Source organism: Engystomops pustulosus, chromosome 2 (genome assembly GCF_040894005.1).
Source record: "Engystomops pustulosus chromosome 2, aEngPut4.maternal, whole genome shotgun sequence".
Classification (NCBI taxonomy): Eukaryota; Metazoa; Chordata; class Amphibia; order Anura; family Leptodactylidae; genus Engystomops; species Engystomops pustulosus.
Genome location: NC_092412.1, coordinates 8,842,353 through 8,862,480, shown reverse-complemented (window position 1 = coordinate 8,862,480; position 20,128 = coordinate 8,842,353). Strand labels below are relative to the sequence as shown.

General features: G+C 46.8%; 1 pseudogene; it reads left to right on the top strand.

Annotated features, from left to right (window-relative positions):
• The window catches only part of LOC140116868 (uncharacterized), a 34,910-nt pseudogene that overhangs the window by 2,060 nt on the left and 12,722 nt on the right, over positions 1 to 20,128 (top strand).

The window sequence follows — 20,128 nt, the reverse complement described above, 5'->3', positions numbered from 1 at the left end:
GCAGTGGCTGTGCCAGGATCTCCAATGTCCTCCAGAGAGGCTGAGTGGGACGACTGGAGAGATATGCGGTTATATTGCCCCAGCCTCAGCGCCACCTCCCGCTGCAGTCCTGCCCTACGTGCCTCCCTATAGGTTCCTGTTGGCCCCTCTCCTTAGCTCCTTTATTGCCTCTCTGCCTGGTGGTTATCTTCGCTTGCAGGGAGTAATGTATGAAGTTGAAGGACTGCTTTTACTTAATATCATACACTGCAACGTTTGGTACAGGGGCCGGTTGATAATCTGGACAAGATCCTCATACAGCAGTCACACAGCGTCCATTTCGGTATGAGTGGGCTCTGCTGTTAAAGGGTCCAGAATTGCTGAAGCTGTTAGCTGTGTGTGGAGCAGTAATGTAGTTACAGGGGGCAGGGTCTGTGAGGGATTACCAATACAGACTGTCAGGGAGACACAAGATGGTAGCAGTGTTTTCCCCCAGCTCACCAGCAGATGCGTGGCTGAATCCGCCAGCCACAACAGAGAGCTGGCCACTCGCCACCCCAGGAGGAAGCAGTAAATGGAGTGTCGTCACACAAGGATGATTAGGGGGCACCAGAGATTCAGCCGCCGACTGTCCCCCCCCTCCACCCCACAGCCGCCACGTGTCTAGGCCAAAATGGTGGCCACCCCTCCGAGTTCCTGCCAGCAGTGCACTGCAGCCTCTGAGAACCCGATAAGTGGAGGAAACTGTAAGCACTGGAGTCGGGTGCCTGGCAGGACACCACCCGGGGGGTCCCAGGTATGTTTGCCATTCTCTGGCAGTAAAGATGGGTGCTGATTCAGGATAGAGGGAAGGAGCTCTCCTTAGCTGTGACCGCTCATGTGCCCAGCCAGGCCACACCCCCACCAATTGCTACCTCTGACATGAAAAGTTTTATGATTTTGTAAGGGAAGGCGGGGACACATCTGGCGGCTTGTATCATAAATCTCAGTGCACAGAACCCAGAGAGTAAGGAAGAAGTTTTTGTAATGCTATGAACAAATGTCAGAGGAGTTCAAAATGTCTTACAGAGGCTTAGGAACCCCTGGCTTATTGGCCTGCAACCTCTACAGTTACACCATTGCGTCTGATTGTAACTGGATATGAGAAACCTCAAATGTATATGTTTTACCTGTATTTTTTTTTAAAGATGCAAGTACAAGAGTTTCCCATGGACATCCCCCCTCATCTCCTGGAGAAGAAGAAGACAATCATTCTAATGCTTCCACAGAGGATGAATATCATGGTGATAAAAAGCTGTATTCATGCCCAGAATGTAAAAAGCATTTTACCCTGAAATCATGTCTTCTTGTCCATCAGAGAACTCACACAGGGGAGAGGCCATTTTCATGTACTGAATGTGGAATGTGTTTTATCCAGAAATCACACCTGGTTAGACATCAGAGAATTCACACAGGGGAGAAGCCATTTTCATGCAGTGAATGTGGGAAAAGTTTTACCCAGACATCAATTCTTGTGAGACATCAGATAACTCACACAACAGAGAAGCCATTCTCATGTACTAAATGTGGAAAATGTTTCAATTGGAAATCAAGTCTTGTTATACATGAGAGAACACACACAGGAGAGATACCATTTCCATGCAGTGAATGTGGGAAATGTTTTAGTCGGAAATCAGAGCTTGTTACACATCTGAGAACTCACACAGGGGAGAAGCCATTTTTATGTACTGAATGTGGTAAATGTTTTAACAAAAAATCTAATTTTGTTAGGCATAAGAGAATTCACGGAGAAGAGAAACCGTTTTCATGTCGACAATGTGGAAAATGTTTTACTCTGAAATCAGTTCTCGCTAAACATGAGATAATTCATACAGGGGAGAAGCCATTCTCGTGTACAGAGTGTGGGAAAAGATTTATTAACAAATCGGATCTGTGTAGACATCAAAAAAGTCACACGGGGGAGAAGTCATTTTCATGTAATGAATGTGGGAAATGTTATAGTCAGAAAACGTCTCTTATTAGCCATCAGAGAACTCACACAGGAGAGAAGCCATTCTCATGCAATGAATGTGGGAAATGCTACATTTGGAAGTCGGGTCTTTTAAAACACCAAAGAATCCACACTGGGTAGAAACCATTTTCATGTAGTGAATGTGGAAATTTTTTTAGTGATAAATGGAATTTTGTTATACACCAGAGAACTCACACAGGGGAGAAGCCATGTTAATTTTCATAGTTCAAGAAATATGACCCAGTTTATATCTCTTTTGTCAGAGTTCCATCCTTAGGTTGACTTCTGCTGTTGTCTGCAGAAGATAAGACGTCTTAGTGCTCAGATACATAATAGCCTTGGCCGGTAGAAATGTAGTAATGATCAGGCAACAAATGGTTTCTTAGGTGTGGGCTGTAGCACTGATGGCAACCGGAAGTCAAAATTGTATACAGTACAGACCGAAGGTTTGGAGACACCTTCTCATTCGAATAGTTTTCTGTATTTTCATGACTATAAAAACTGTAGATTCCCGCTGAAGGCATCAAAACTATGAATTAACACATGTGGAATTATATACTGAACAGAAATGTGTGAAACAACTGAAAATATGTCTTATATTCAATGGTTCTTCAAAGTAGCCGCTATTATTAGGTGAGGTAGCAGAGCTGAATGTGTCATTGTGTCTTATATACATCTCATGATTGGTTTCATCTCTCTTTTTCAATGTATCAGATTCTAGTAAGACTGTTCAGATGTGGTTAATAATCAAAAATAAAAGTGTAGATAAACCTGTACCCTGATAATCTAAGCACATTGTCAGCACACAGCATCTCATAGCACAGAGGGATCATGAAGTGTCTGCTCAGCTTGTGCTCACCCTGCTGAATCTTACAGTAACCATCACAGATTGTTTTATAACTGTTTTTGATCCGATCAAAGTAAAACTGTGAAGTAAGAGGTTTAAAAACAATCTTTATTGTGTAAATATTCCCAGGGGATTAAAATGTGAGAACTTTATTTCATAGGAAAATCCCTTTAACTGTTTACGTCATAATGGTCGAGTGTTTGTGTCTCATATCAGTGGAGTTCTGGACTGTACAAGTTGCAGGAATTGAGGTGTAACCACCAAGCTTGTGCCTCATCCTGTGCCTCTAGAATTGTGCCCCAGTAGGGTCCAGGCTCCAGTTTATTGAAGGACGACTTGCAATTTAAATTGGTCCCATTACAGGTTGCACGGAACATTTGTTTTTCACCAGAAATAAAAAATTGCTGTTTGTTTTTTTCTTATTTTTATGTGATTTCTGGCACGGGAATATACAACATGTTATAACATATATGACCATTTATAATACAATGGATGGTAATCCTTCATGCACGTATATAACCACAGCATCTCAGTGCATTATTGAGGTTCTGACTCTTCCATAGCTCATTGGTAACCACTATGGTTAAAGGGAACCTGTCATCAGGTCACCTGTCAGGTTGCAGAAGCCCATTACAGGTGCATTGCACATATGTCTTTTTGCTTTCTCCGAACATTTGCAGTACAGCAGTCTGCAGCACAGACAAGTCACATGTGTTTTTTAGAATGCATCCAAAGCCCAGCCCCTGGGACTTCACAGAGGATACTGTCAGGGAGCAAGGTAAGTTATAACGCGCAATTACACTCACCGGCCACTTTATTAGGTACACCATGCTAGTAACGGGTTGGACCCCCTTTTGCCTTCATAACTGCCTCAATTCTTCGTGGCATAGATTCAACAAGGTGCTGGAAGCATTCCTTAGAGATTTTGGTCCATATTGACATGATGGCATCACACAGTTGCCGCAGATTTGTCGGCTGCACATCCATGATGCGAATCTCCCGTTCCACCACATCCCAAAGATGCTCTATTGGATTGAGATCTGGTGACTGTGGAGGCCATTTGTGTACAGTGACCTCATTGTCATGTCTGAGATGATTCCAGCTTTATGACATGGCGAATTATCCTGCTGAAAGTAGCCATCAGATGTTACAGGGTACATTGTGCTCATAAAGGGATGGACATGGTCAGCAACAATACTCAGGTAGGCTGTGGCGTTGCAACGATGCTCAATTGGTACCAAGGGGCCCAAAGAGTGCCAAGAAAATATTCCCCACACCATGACACCACCACCACCAGCCTGACCCGCTGATACAAGGCAGGATGGATCCATGCTTTCATGTTGTTGACCCCAAATTCTGACCCTACCATCCGAATGTCGCAGCAGAAATCGAGACTCATCAGACCAGGCAACGTTTTTTCCAATCTTCTACTGTCCAATTTCGAGAGCTTGTGCAAATTGTAGCCTCAGTTTCCTGTTCTTAGCTGAAAGGAGTGGCAGCCAGTGTGGTCTTCTGCTGCTGTAGCCCATCTGCCTCAAAGTTCGACGTACTATGCATTCAGAGATGCTCTTCTGCCTACCTTGGTTGTAACGGGTGGCGATTTGAGTCACTGTTGCCTTTCTGTCAGCTCGAACCAGTCTGCCCATTCTCCTCTGACATCAACAAGGCATTTCCGCCCACAAAACTGCCGCTCACTGGATGTTTTTTCTTTTTCGGACCATTCTATGTAAACCCTAGAGATGGTTGTGCGTGAAAATCCCAGTAGATCAGCAGTTTCTGAAATACTCAGACCAGCCCTTCTGGCTCCAACAACCATGCCACGTTCAAAGGCCACAAATCACCTTTCTTCCCCATACTGATGCTCGGTTTGAACTGCAGGAGATTGTCTTGACCATGTCTACATGCCTAAATGCACTGAGTTGCCGCCATGTGATTGGCTGATTAGAAATTAAGTGTTAACGAGCAGTTGGACAGGTGGACCTAATAAAGTGGCCGGTGAGTGTATATTGTAATGCAAATGCTTAGAGAAGGTAGAAAGGCAGATTTGCCATCCAGGTGTAATGGGCTCTTGAAACTAGTGACAGGTTCCCTTTACCCACCCTGTTTGAGCCCTGTGTAATGCACACTCTGGGAAAATATTAGAACAATAGACAAAGGCAATGGGTGCTAACACTAAACCCACTTCCCAGCTTTCTCAATTAACTCCTAGAGACAGCTAAGAGACATTCCCTCCCTGTGCCAAAGTACGAAACATGGAGACAAAAACAATACACACAGAAATCTCCAGAGTCTGAGGGCAAACACAGTACAAAATCAGAGGTCATCAGACATAGTGTGAATACAGGCACAGTGTCAAAATACCAGTGTACAGAGGAAACAGGATACCAGGTGCTAACTACAATCCAATCAATGGGCAGCTTAATACATACTGTTACGTCTTTGCCTGTATCGTCTTCTGTCCGCGGTATGCGGCTTAGAAGGCGTTGAGGTTGTTCAGTGTTCCTGTGTGTGAACTGGGACTGAGGGTTGATTGTTGCACCACACCCGCTTCCCTGCAGTCTAGCAACAGTTAGCCTGCTGTGAATGACAGATCTCTCCTCCAGTCACCTTGAGGGGAGGTTCCCCAGTCTCCTATATTACTTCCCAGCACAGGTTCCCCAGCGCTGGTAATACTCGTATTTTCAGCTCCCCAGTCCTTTCAGCGTTTTGTTCTTATATTGACTTCTCTGGCATTCTGACTTTGGCTTTCGTTACTTACCTCGGCTCTCGCTTTCTGATTCTGCTTATATATTGCTCTCTCCGTTGTGACCCGGTTTACCTGACTTCGCTACCTGTGTGTATTGTTTGTTTGTCGTGTTCTTTGTCTGCACTGTGGCCTAGGAAGGGATCGTCTTCGTGGTTGTCCCGTATCAATAGGATACCGGAGGCAAGTAGGCAGGTGACAGCATTGGGGGGCTCAGACTTAGGGCTCACTGTCTGGTTTGTTGCCCCTGTATCCCCGAGCCATCATTACATTATTACCAGCCCATTAAAAATCCTTAGTTTGCTACGTCTTCCGGACCCGCCAGGATGAGCTCCGTCCCGGATCTTGTGCATCGCATGGAAGGCCTAGCAGGCATTGTGGCTGATCTGGCTAACCAGGTCCATGTTCTAACTCAGTTTAGAGCAGAGACCCCTGCCACGTCTCCTGCTGCTCCACAACCTCCACTCCCCAGTATTAACAAGGTAAAAATGTTACTCCCGGATCGATTCTCAGGTGATAGAGAGAAATTTGAGACTTTCAGGGAATCCTGTTTGCTTTATTTTCGGGTTAACCCGTTATACTCCCAAACTCAAATGGTAGGGGTGGTTATTTCCTTACTCCAGGGGGATCCCCAGGCATGGGCCCTGAAACTACCTCCAGCCGCAGAGGAGTGGTCCTCTTTGGAACGCTTTTTTCAATCCTTGGGGGCCATATACTCAGAACCCGATCATGTTGGGCTTGCGGAGTCCAGTTTGCTGTCTCTTTCGCAGGGTACCCGCTCTGCGGAGGAATACTGCATGGAATTCCGCAAACACTGCGTAACCTTGAACTGGTGTGAACCGTCCTTGAAAGCCCTCTTCAGAAAAGGCCTGTCAGAACCTGTAAAGGATGCCTGGATTGGTCATCCTGATCCAAACTCACTGGAGCAAACCATGGCCTTAGCAGTCCGCATTGATCGTCGCCTACGGGACAGACGAAAAGATAGAGTAGGTGCGAGTCACTCCTCCGGGTCACCTTTACTTTCTCCTAAAAACTCTGTCTCTCCTATATCTGAACAAGAACCTATGCAGTTGGGCACGGCGAGAGCCAAAACCCGGAAAGAGCATCGCCAGAAGAATCGTCTTTGCTTTTACTGCGGTGAATCTGGACACTTCCTGAGAGGCTGCCCTACCAGACCCAGGCCACAGGCGGAAAACTTCAGCGCCTGAGTGGTAATCGGGAGTGTCACTCAGGCGCACAGGTATCTTCCGACTCTGTATCTAAAATTTTGTTGCCAGTGTCTCTGTTTGCTAAAGATAAGTCTATATCTGGACAAGCTATGGTTGATTCTGGATCCGTTGCTAATTTTATTGACTCTGCTTTTGTTTCAGCCCTAGGGCTAGAGTTGGTTAACCAGAATCCTCCTGTCATGGTTGTGGGGGCAGATTCTACCCCTTTAAGGGGGGGTAGAGTTTGTTTCAGAACTCCACAGATAACCATGCAGGTTGGTGCTATCCACACCGAACGGGTAGTGTTTTTTGTTTTAAAAAACTTGTCCGCTGATGTCATTTTGGGGTTTCCATGGTTATCTGTACACAATCCTGTATTTAATTGGACCACTGGAGAACTGGTTAAATGGGATCCGCTGTGTTCCTCCCATTGTAATACGCTGTTCCTCTCTAAATGTCAGTCAGAGGAAGAAACTCTGCCTGAATTTATCTCTGATTTCTCTGATGTTTTTGATAAAAAGACTGCCGAGTCCCTGCCTCCACATAGGCCTTATGACTGTGGGATCGATCTCATTCCCGGGTCTAAATATCCCAAGGGAAGGATTTTTAATTTGTCTTCCCCAGAACGAGAGGCTATGCGAGAGTATATACAAGAGAGCCTTCAAAAGGGTCATATACGATCCTCGAATTCCCCTATGGGGGCTGGTTTTTTCTTTGTTGGGAAAAAAGATGGTGGACTTAGACCCTGTATTGATTCCCGTGAACTGAATAACATCACTGTCAAAAACCAATACCCACTTCCTCTTATCCCTGATTTGCTTAACCAGGTGGTGGGTGCCCGCTGGTTCTCCAAAATTGACCTCCGTGGGGCCTACAACCTGATTCGCATCAAAAAGGGGGACGAGTGGAAAACTGCTTTTAATACCCCCGAAGGACACTTTGAATATTGTGTGATGCCCTTCGGGTTGTGTAATGCACCAGCAGTATTTCAAGAATTTGTGAATGATATTTTTCGTGATATCCTGGGTCAATATGTGGTGGTCTATCTGGATGATATTCTGATTTTTTCCCCTGACTGGTCAACCCATATCCGACAGATCAGGGATGTTCTCTCTAGATTACGTAAGAATTCCTTATGTGCTAAGTTGTCTAAATGTCTGTTTGGGGTCCAAAAAATTACTTTTTTGGGTTATATCATCACCCCTAAATCTTTTTGTATGGATCCACTCAAGGTCACGGCTATCGAGAAATGGGAACATCCCAACACTCTTAAAGCCCTTCAGCGGTTTTTAGGGTTTGCCAACTATTACCGCAAATTTATTAAGAATTTTTCTGTTGTGGCTAAGCCGTTGACGGATCTCACTAAAAAGGGTGCTGATCTGACCAATTGGACTCTAGAGGCGGAGCAAGCATTTGCACAGCTTAAAAGATGTTTTGTAACCGCGCCAGTTTTGACTCAACCTGATTTGAATCGCCCTTTTGTAGTTGAAGTTGATGCATCCGAAGTAGGGGTGGGAGCAGTGTTATCTCAGGGATCAAAGTCTCTCACTAACCTAAAACCTGTAGCTTTCTTCTCCAGGAAGTTCTCCTCTGCCGAACATAATTATGATGTGGGTAACAGAGAGCTTTTGGCCATAAAATGGGCATTCGAGGAATGGAGACACTTCCTAGAAGGAGCTAAACATCCCATAACTGTGATTACTGACCATAAGAACCTGTTATACTTAGACAATGCTAAACGACTGTCCCCTAGACAAGCTCGCTGGGCACTCTTCTTTACTCGTTTTAATTTTGTTGTTACTTACCGTCCAGGCACTAAGAATATCAAAGCAGATGCTCTATCACGTAGCTTTGGTAACGACAATACCCCAGAGGTTGTCCCAGATAAGATTCTATCGCCCGGTATTGTGTTATCTGCTATTGACCATGACCTCGCCACCGCTATCTCGAACTCTCAAGATCTTGCGCCTAGTAATCTTCCTATGGGTAAATTGTTTGTGCCACATAATCTTCGGCTCCAGGTCTTGGAGGAGATCCATTGTTCTGTGCTCGCCGGACATCCTGGTATTGCCGGCACTAAGTATCTCTTAGAAAGTTTGTACTGGTGGCCCTCGTGGTCACGTGACGTTCAGGAGTTCGTAGCAGCATGTGATATATGTGCCAGGTCTAAGGTGCCCAGAAGAGTACCAGAGGGACTTCTCCAACCTCTCCCTCTGCCTAAAAAACCCTGGACTCATATCTCCATGGACTTTATAACTGACTTACCTGTCTCTCAAGGGAAAACTGTCATTTGGGTGGTTTGTGACCGATTCTCGAAAATGTGTCATTTAGTACCCCTCAGGAAATTACCCAGTGCTAAATTATTGGCCTCATTGTTCATAAACAATATTTTGCGTCTTCATGGTATACCAGAAAATATTGTCTCTGATTGGGGGGTACAGTTTGTCTCTAAATTCTGGAGAGAATTTTGTGGTCAATTGGGAATCTCTCTTTCGTTTTCTTCCGCTTTCCATCCTGAGACTAATGGGCAGACAGAGAGACTCAACCAATCGCTTGAACAGTTTTTAAGATGCTTTATTTCCGATAACCAGGAGAAATGGAGATCCTTCCTCCCGCTCGCCGAATTTGCCTTAAACAACAGGGTTAGTACCTCATCTAAAATGTCGCCGTTCTTTTGTAATTACGGGTTCAACCCAAAGTTTTCGTCCTGCCAAGACATTGAGTCTGTTAACCCTTCCGCTAAAGCAACGTTCCAAAGGCTGAGCTCAGTCTGGGCACGGGTTCTGTCGAACCTGGTGAAAGCCCAAGATACCCAACGGCGTCAGGCTAATAAAAAACGATCTCCCGTTCCTGAATATAATGTGGGGGAACGAGTGTGGCTATCTACAAGAAATTTGCGTCTCAGAGTGCCATCTGGGAAATTTGCTCCTCGATTTATTGGGCCATACACGATTAACGAAATTATTAATCCCGTCTCTTTTAGGTTACAATTACCTAGCTCTCTTCGCATTCATAATGTTTTTCACAAATCTCTTCTGAAAAAATATATCCCTCCCATGTTACCCGTGACTAAACCACCAGCTCCTGTGGTGGTCCAAGGTGAACTAGAGTTTGAGGTAGAAAAGATTTTGGATTCCCGCAGGGTACAAAACTCTGTCCAATATCTGGTCCATTGGAAGGGTTATGGCCCGGAACATCGTACCTGGGTCTCTAGTAAAGATCTCCATGCTCCACGTCTCCTCAACATATACCACCGCCAAAATCCTTCTAAACCAGGTGGGAATAGTGAGGGTCCAGTGGCCCCTCATAAAAGGGGGGGTACTGTTACGTCTTTGCCTGTATCGTCTTCTGTCCGCGGTATGCGGCTTAGAAGGCGTTGAGGTTGTTCAGTGTTCCTGTGTGTGAACTGGGACTGAGATTGCTGCAGGGTTGATTGTTGCACCACACCCGCTTCCCTGCAGTCTAGCAACAGTTAGCCTGCTGTGAATGACAGATCTCTCCTCCAGTCACCTTGAGGGGAGGTTCCCCAGTCTCCTATATTACTTCCCAGCACAGGTTCCCCAGCGCTGGTAATACTCGTATTTTCAGCTCCCCAGTCCTTTCAGCGTTTTGTTCTTATATTGACTTCTCTGGCATTCTGACTTTGGCTTTCGTTACTTACCTCGGCTCTCGCTTTCTGATTCTGCTTATATATTGCTCTCTCCGTTGTGACCCGGTTTACCTGACTTCGCTACCTGTGTGTATTGTTTGTTTGTCGTGTTCTTTGTCTGCACTGTGGCCTAGGAAGGGATCGTCTTCGTGGTTGTCCCGTATCAATAGGATACCGGAGGCAAGTAGGCAGGTGACAGCATTGGGGGGCTCAGACTTAGGGCTCACTGTCTGGTTTGTTGCCCCTGTATCCCCGAGCCATCATTACACATACATTTTATAAACCTAAAGCAGTAAAAAAAGATTCATAAAACATTCTGTAAAACACAAGGAGGGTCTCTGGTCACATCTCCCAAAGCACGTCTGCCTCATTTACATTTCAGGGTCTGTCTATGCTTTAAAAATGTATAGCGGGGCTTATACGCCCGCCCGGTACAGCATCATCTACAATGTGAATCAGTTGGATGGGAGCAGACAAGGCAGTGACAAGCAAGAGTGCCAGAGGAGGTAAGCATAAGCTTTTTATAGCTGTACCCTCCCTCCAACCTGCTATATAGTTTTTGTAAAGCTGGGGATACAAAGTGAGGCAAAGCACATGTCAGGTGGTGGTGTCCACCTCTGGTCTCTATATGTATTTAGTATGTGTCCCTTGTCCTTGACCATCCAGGAACATTCCAGACGAAGACAGCAGAACCTCTGTCTTTATTGTGCCAGCCCGGAACACTTTCATGGGGCTCGCCCTGTCCGTCCTCAGCTTCCCTAGGGTTCTTGGGAGAATCGCCTCTAGGTGAGAACAAAGCTTTTCCACGTCTGAACATTCCAGTTTTGCTCAGCTCTGACACAGATAACCAGTTCCAGGTTTCTGCTTTCTTGGATTCTGGTTCTGCAGGCAACTTTGTCTCCCAGCATTATTTTCCTATGCTTTGCTTCGAGAAGCACGTGGTCATCTCCTCTGTCAGCGGCCAAATTCTCTCCGGTCCGGTACCGCACTGAGCCTTTGTTCCTGCAAGTCTGAGACTGCAGGAAAGAGAGACTGTCTTTCGACGTGCTACCTCGGTCCACGTCTTTGCTCCTGTTGGGTCTTCCAGAAGACGGGGGTTATTCTTTGTTGGGGACCAGATTGCCAGTCTCGCTATATGGTGGTTCTTCATCCTGTACCTGTCTTGGTCTCTTCTGTGGTCTTCAAGCCTCTGGAGGGTCTCCCAGCCAGGCACGTCTCCTCCACGTGGGTCGGGTGTACCCACTGCCGGTGCCCGAAACTGCAGCATTGTTGACTTGCATCTAAGAGAACCTGCAGAGGGGGTTCATACGTAAATCTCCGGCCGGTGCAGGCTTATGGGTCACTCCGTCCATGCATAGACTATCGCGATTTTAACTAGGTTACCGTTAAGAACCGCTATCCACTGCCATTGATCACTGAACTGTTCGACCGTCTACGTGGAGTCAAGGTCTTCTCCAGACGGGACCTCGTGGGGCCTAAACCTCATCCACAAAGGTGACGAGTGGAACACCGCCTTTAGTACTCACAATGTATTCTTCGAGTACCTGATTATGGCGTTAGGACTCTGTAACGCACCAGCAGTCTTTCAATTATTTGTCAACGACATCTTCAGAAACTTGCTATATACCTTTGTCGTGGTCTATCTTGACGATATCCTGGTGTTCTCTACGGACCTTGAATCCCATTGGTCCCACGTACAGCAAGTCCTCAGTTGTTTAAGAGCCAATCATCTCTATGCCAAACTTGAGAAGTGCCAGTTCAATCAGAAGAGTCTTCCCTTCCTCGGCTATATTATCTCTGACAGGCACCTACAGATGGATCCAGCCAAATTGTCTGCAGTTCTTCAATGGCCACGCCCAGTAAGACTCCATGCAATATAACGATTCCTGGGCTTTGCAAATTACTACCGGAAGTTAGTCCACACTTCTCCTCTCTTATATCCCCCATTGTGGCACCCACCAAGAGTGGCCTCCGGCAGCTAAAGAGGCCTTCTCTAAATTAAAGTCTACCTTTGCCTCAGACCCAGTTCTCACATGGCCTGATACAGAGAAGGGCCAGTGCTCACCTAGAAATGGCCAAACTCTCCCTTACGGGTTTTTCTCAAAGACTTTCTCCTCCACAGAGAGGAATTACTCTATAGGGGATCGGGAACTATTGGCAATAAAACTCGCCTTAGAGGGAGCTAATTTTTCAGTCTACATATACACAGATCACAAGAACCTCCAGACCGCTCAGCGACTCAACACACGACAAGCTCACTGGTCACTCTTCTTTTTCCATTTCAACTTCCTTATCCATTTCCGTCCGACTGAAAAGAACATCAAGGCTGACACTCTCTCTGGTGCCTAAGATGTCATTGGGGAAGAACGGGCTCCTTGGTGGACCATCGGCAGCTACCTCCTGGCAAGACCTACGTCCGGCCTGCTCTACGGAAGAGGATTCTAACTTGGGCACATTGCTCAAGTGTGGCTGGGCACTCTGGGTTGCAGGGCTCTGTCGTCCTCATTTCCCATTTCTATTGGTGGCCAGATCTGGTCAAGGATTTACATGACTTTGTGGGCTCCTGAACTTCCTGTGCATGTAATAAGCCGTCTCATCTGAAACCTGCTGGTCTTCTTCAGCCGATACCCAGCTGCCCGTGGACTCACGTGGCTATGGACTTCATGCAGGACCTTCCGCCTTCCTCTGGCCAAACCGTCATCTGAGTGGTAACTGACCGTTTTTCCAAAATGTCCCATTTTGTTCCTCTGCCAGGTCTGCCATCTTCTGCACGTCTTGCCAGCCAATTCTTCCATCACATCTTCCACTCCATCGACTTCCCCATCACATCGTTTCTGATCGGGGGTTCATGTTGTCTGGCGATCCCTCTGTGACCAGCTTCTAGTAAAATTGGACTTTTCTTCCGCCTATCACCCACAGTCTAATGGTTCAGGTGGAAAGAGTTAACCAGACTCTTGGCTGATATCTCCATCATTTTGTTTCTGCCCGTCAGGACGACTGGTCCTCTCTGTTGCCATGGGCAGAGTTTTTTTTATTACTCTCTGGATTCAGCATCTGTTGGCTCGGCTCTATTCTTCATCAATTATGGACTGCACCCACACCCTCCTCTTCCTCTACCAGTGTCCTCGGATGTTCCTGCAGTTGAGTTGTTGGTACAGGATCTGAATTTCATTTGAAAGCAGAATCGCCTTTCCTTGCTACAGGCTTCTGCTCGAACCAAGACACTTGGTCACATTCCCTGCCCCCTCCTGCATCAGGATCGGGGAACAATGAAACTGTTTAAATATTTCTGTACTCCAAGGAATCAGGAATTACTTTGGTCCCTATATGCTCTGCAAACTCATAGCTTTGTAAAGATTGATTAGCTGTGTGACTGCTAGAGAGCTGAGTGTGCATGTCTAGTGGTGCGACAAGGTGTCTGCTAGAGAGCTGAGTGTGCATGTCTAGTGGTGTGACAAGGTGTCTGCAAGAGAGCTGAGAGTGTATGTCTCGTGTTGTGACAATGTGACTGCTAGAGAGCTGAGCGTGCATGTCAAGTGGTGTGACAAGGTATCAGCTAGAGGGCTGAGCGTGCATGTCTTGTGGTGTGACGATGTGTCTGCAAGGGAGCTGAGCGTGCATGTTGAGTGGTGTGACAAGGTGTCAGCTAGAGGGCTGAGCGTGCATGTCTAGTGGTGTGACGAGGTGTCTGCTAGTGAGCTGAGAGTGCATGTCTAGTGGTGTGACGAGGTGGCTGCTAGTGAGCTGAGAGTGCATGTCTAGTGCTGTGACGAGGTGGCTTGAGAGGCAGGAGGGATAATTATTGGTCCCAGGGTAAATTCAGTAAGTGGTGGCAGCAGGTCTTGGGTGCTGGAGCTGCAGGTGTGATTTATGCTCAATTTGTGTCCTGAGTGAAAGGTGAGCGCAAGGTTCAGTGGGCTAAATTAACCTGTACAGTCGCACCCCAAGTCACAGAACGAGGCAGCACGTCATTAGTCTATTACAGTGATTTTCAACCAGTGTGCCGTGACACATGGTCGGGTGTGCCGCGAGAAAGTTCCCCAAACTATGGTGCCCCCTGTGTTTTGTTTCCTGGCAATGCGCAGCGATGCACAGCCACGGCTTCTTACAATGTAGGAGACGTGTACAATAACACATGCGCAAGCTTTGAACCTTGCGCGACAAAATGATGTCACCGAGGCCGGCGCATCATCCTGAGAGCGGAGAGACTCCCGCATTTGCCCACCGCCAAGGTAATGCCCACCAATAATGCTGACTATATGAGCTTTTGCCTGAGTACATGAACTGTTGGCAGAATACTCAGCATATGAGCTGGTACTTTTAGTACTCCAGCAGTATACTGCATATAACAATGAGAAATGTAAAATGAGAAATACTATAGTCATGAGTCTGGAGTACTACAAGTACCAGCTCATATGCTGAGTTTACGAGCTGGCACTTGTACTCTGGCCTCTTGGCCATAGTACTTCTCATTGTACCCCTTTATATTGCAGTATATGAGCCGCATAATAATCAGCACCATATACTAAAAACAGGGAGAACCTGAGAACTGTTGAGGAAGAGCTTCGTGTGTGTCTTTCCTCCATTCCTCCCAGGATATCCCTTTTGTATTTATCGAAACAGGCCCAGGTTTCACACTGAGTAAAATAAATTTAGAATCTATATTATTAGCTATATGTATAATATGACTGTTTTAGTGTCATTTTGTGCTATTTTTGTTGTTGGTGTGCCCCAGGATTTTCTAAGTATAAAAAGTGTGCCGCGGCTCAAAAAAGGTTGAAAATCACTGGTCTATTAAACAAAGACGCTAATAGTTTAGCACTGGGTGGTTTCCTGGGGGCCACTAGATGACACTTCTTAAAAAGTCTATTCTATCCACCCAAATGACAGTTTTCCCCTGGGAGACGGGTAAATCAGTCATGAAATCCATAGAAATATGTGTCCAGGGTGTCTCAGGCAGGTGGAGAGGTTGGGGGGACCCTCTGGGACTATTCAGGGGACCTTAGTCCTGGCAGATTCCCTTGAAGCTGCTACAAACCCCTGAACATCACGTGACCACAAGGTCCACCAGTGCCACTGATCTACCAGATAGCGGCACCCGTACCCGTGCAGATTACACCAATAACAGAGGTTCCTGTCATCAGCGTCTTCTACAATCATCTCATGCAGGGGTGTAACTACAGCGGTAGCAGCCGCTATGGGGCCCACAGAGTCAGGGGGCCCCGTCATCCGACCTGACACAAATAATGGATGTTGTGCACCATTATATTTATAATATACTGCAGATGTCAAGCATAACATGTATATAACATATACTGTGATTTATATATGCAGTGATGTGTATATGGTGTCTGTATACACTGTATGTGAGTATGTTGCATATGGTACTGGATGTGTATATGCACATGGGTGGATTTATATGTGTGAGTATACTAATAAGTAGGAAGGGAGGCCCCATGAAGAAGCCTGCTAGGGGGCCCTGTCTCTCCTAGTTACGCCACTGGTCTCATGTACATTTGTAGTCGCCGCCTGAGACTATAGACACAGGACACACAATGGCCGCCACATGTAGGGAATGGATTGTTCTTCTCTCATTATAATCTCCAGGGAAGTCGTGTAATCAGCAGAAATATCACACCGAAACCCACATGAGGAGACGGGAGAGATCCAGACAAGTCACAGAGATAGGAGGAAACCAGGAGGCTGCAGGGACCTTCAGGACAATGGAGCGGAGCCCCTGAGGAGGAGCTGGAGGTCCCCAGCATCACACACTGCCCAGACAATCAGGAGTCACCTGCACTCATCACATGATCTATGACATCATCACAGGTCCTTCATCCACCACTTCCCCTCTATACACTCATCCTGCTGCTTCCTGTCCTCCTGGGAGACCCCGCCCCTCAGTGACATCACACTCCCCGGGTCACATGACTAGTGGATAGTGAGCAGGAGACGTGTGTGAGGTAGAGAGTGTCCTGCACTGAGGAGAGAAGAGGTAAGTGACCAGAGGAGGGACTACAACTCCCAGCATGCTCCAGGAGCACACACACTATATGGAAGGACTACAACTCCCAGCATGCTCCAGGAGCACACACACTATATGGAGGGACTACAACTCCCAGCATGCTCCAGGAGCACACACTTTAGATGGAGGGACTACAACTCCCAACATGCACCAGGAGCACACACACTATATGGAGGGACTACAACGCCCAGCATGCTCCAGGAGCACACACTATATGGAGGGACTACAACTCCCAGCATGCTCCAGGAGCACACACACTATATGGAGGGACTACAACTCCCAGCATGCTCCAGGAGCGCACACACTATATGGAGGGACTACAACTCCCAGCATGTTCCAGGAGCACACACACTATATGGAGGGACTACAACTCCCAGCATGCTCCAGGAGTGCACACACTATATGGAGGGACTACGACTCCCAGCTTGCTCCAGGAGCACACACACACTATATGGAGGGACTACAACTCCCAGCATGCTCCAGGAGCACACACACTATATGGAGGGACTACTATATGGAGGGGCTACAACTCCCAGCATGCTCCAGGTCCCTCCATGTGGGGTCCAGTATGTGCTATTAGTGAGGAGCAGCACAGTCCAGCGCCATCACTCCTCCCTCAGTCCAGTGACCTCCCCTCCAGTGTCTGGAGAATCCCCATCTGTCACATCACACATGTCATGGACACAATTGCTTCATATAGAGTTTGCTCTTAGTTCTTGTCATGTTTCCTCAGGTTCTATAGATACAGGACTCCCAGAGGTTTCTCCTAAAGATGATCCTTTCCATCAATGATCCCCCAGGGATCCGGGAGAAGGACAGAGAGCAGATGGCGGCCAGGATCCTGGAGCTCACCCTGGAGATGATCTCCTTGATAACCGGAGAGGTGAGAGTCTCCCAGGACACGGCTCTTATCTCTAGGAATAACAGCGGGAAATGACTGGAGAGGTGAAGGATTCTTAGGATCTATGTAGTGATCAGTGTCTCCCCATACACAGGATTACACAGTAGTGAAGAAGTCGTCTGGTGAGTGTGTGACCCCCCGTGTGTCAGGAGGATGGACCCAGAGCCCCATCACCGAGCCTCCACCTCATTCACTGATACATGAGCAGAAGATCCTAGAACTTACCTCCAGGATCACTGAGCTGCTGAGCGGAGAGGTGAGCGCTGCCGGGAATGCTGGGACATACAAGTTAGTAGAAGAGGAGTATTTTTCCTGGTAAGGCAACCCCCTTAATATCAAGCAGGAATTTCAGGAAGCCTAACGACATGATGCAGGATTAAAGCCAACCAGTAAATCTACTCCAGTAGGAACAGTTTCCCAGCTGTAGGCAGAGCTGTTTCCATTTGGTTGCATCTCTTCAGTACACTGCAGCAGGGCCAGCAATTGCCCTGAAAGGGGAGAATCTCTTCTTTCAAATGAACCTGTGAATTTTGTTTCTAGGTGTTTTATTTTATTTTATTCAGGTGTAAAGTGAGAATATCAGGTGCCATTTTTATATATAAAAATCATTCCCGACGGCAGTTTAACAGTTAATAACTCCTGACACTTAGAAACACAAATGCATAGAAGCATATAAAAGAGGAAAAAAGAAGTGAGGTTCTATGTGTCACAGAGCCAGAGATACAGCCCCCTGAAGTGTTACCCCCCTACAGATTCTTAGCCATCAGGCTGCAGGGAGAATTTGCTGCACACAGGAGCTGCTGCACCTCACAGAACTATCTAAGAACACACTTTCTCTCTTATTGCCTTATATTTCGTGATAGTTTTTTTTTTTTTTCCGAAAATTGACTGATATGATGAACATTCGATGCTTTATCATCTGTCTCTTGTCTATATATCTATCATCTCTCTGTCTAGTTAATAATTCTTTGGTTACATAGAGCACACAGATGACGCAGCGCTGCACAGAGCTTGCCAGACCAGTCCCTGTCCCCATGGGGCTCACAATCTATTCAACCTACCAGAGCTATGAAGGGTGTATGAAGACGGCTCACGAGCTGCATATGGCAGCAAAGACCCATCGCTATCAATCGCGGTCGGTGCTTGCACCGATCACGGGTGTTATCCTCTTGTCTGCCGCCGGTGGCAATTAAAACATCTTTCTTCAGATCGTCTCTCCCCCGAACGTCATTGGGGTGCGGCGGTCGGTTGACATGGTCTTCGTCAGACCCGAGGCTGCATGGTTTCTGCATATTCGTTACAATGAGCCAGTGGCTCATTGGACTGAATCCTATGCAAAAACTCCATATACTGCAATACAGAAATGAGCGAAAATACCCTGCGTCCGTAAGGGGTTAAGTAGTAGTGTGGGGGGGGGGGGTTATACTTTGCTGATCATACAGAGAGCAAAAATATAGCATCAGTTACTTAATAGCTGTAAGATCTCTACCAATACTTGTAAAAGAGTAGTCACTACCATCTGGTTACTACTATTGTTATAAAATATTTGCCAATATTAACAGCGGATGAAAAAAATTGAAAAGATATCAAGGATTGGCAATCGTACCACGACGAGCGCGTAGGATTGGCGACATGTTATCCCCCCTCTCTGTATAAAGCGCCGGATAATAATGAGAAAGAGACTTGGTTGAGTGTCATACAAATGCCGGGAGAATTGGTGTAACAATCCTAGATTTATGAGGAACAATAAAGTTTTCTCACCGATACATAATGACAGGAAGTACGACATACATTCTTTCATAAATTGCAATACTAAATACATTGGGGCTTATTTACTAAGGTATCCACGAATCGCGCTTTTGTCAGATTTTCAAAATTTTCAGGATTTGCACAGCTGTGACAGGTATTTAACTGGGGATTGTGTCACACTCGGTGGGATTGTGGCGCAGCTGCGCTGCTTTCATGCGACAGAAATCGGGGGCGGGCCGTCGGATGATCCGACTGATTCGGACTGAGCACGGGATTTAAGATTCAAATCATGTCACAAGCCCAAGCACTTACATGCACCAGGAAGAAGAAGGTGAACTCCGGGGACCTGAGCGGGGAAGCGACACATGCAGGATATCGGGCCCAGGATCTTAGTGACTCCCCGCACAGCGCATTATACACGGACAATGCACCTACATGCACCAGGAAGAAGAAGGTGAACTCCGGGGACCTGAGCGGGGAAGTGACACATGCAGGATATCGGGTGCAGGATCTTAGTGACTCCCCGCACACGGACAATGCACTTTTGGGGATCGCGACAGGACAGGTAAGTAAATGTGTCCCGGGTTACTTGCACTTCGTGTAACATACAATATGTTGGCAGTACAATTGTCGCATTGGTGAACAAGTCTCTGATGGTTCCAGTCTTAGTGAGAAACACATATCCAGCTTATCTAAGCATTTTTTTACAAGTACATGGAGGTGATATGTCTACGTTTTCGCCCATAGGAATAGAAAAAAATCTGAACTCCAGGTAACCGTTTTTATATTTTGATAGATCGGGCATTTTGGGACGCGGCAATACCTAATGTGTCTGTGATTTTTACTGTTTATTGTCACGGGTGGTCCCGCGATCCCCGGCGCGGGTCGCGGGCTCACCCGTGCCTTTGGTCCCCCGCCAGCGCGCTGCAAGCGCTACTCACGGGTCCCGGCTCCTGTCCCGCCGGCTTCGGCTCCGTCCGTGGCTGCTCCGTCCCCTTCGGCTGTGCGCGCGCGTC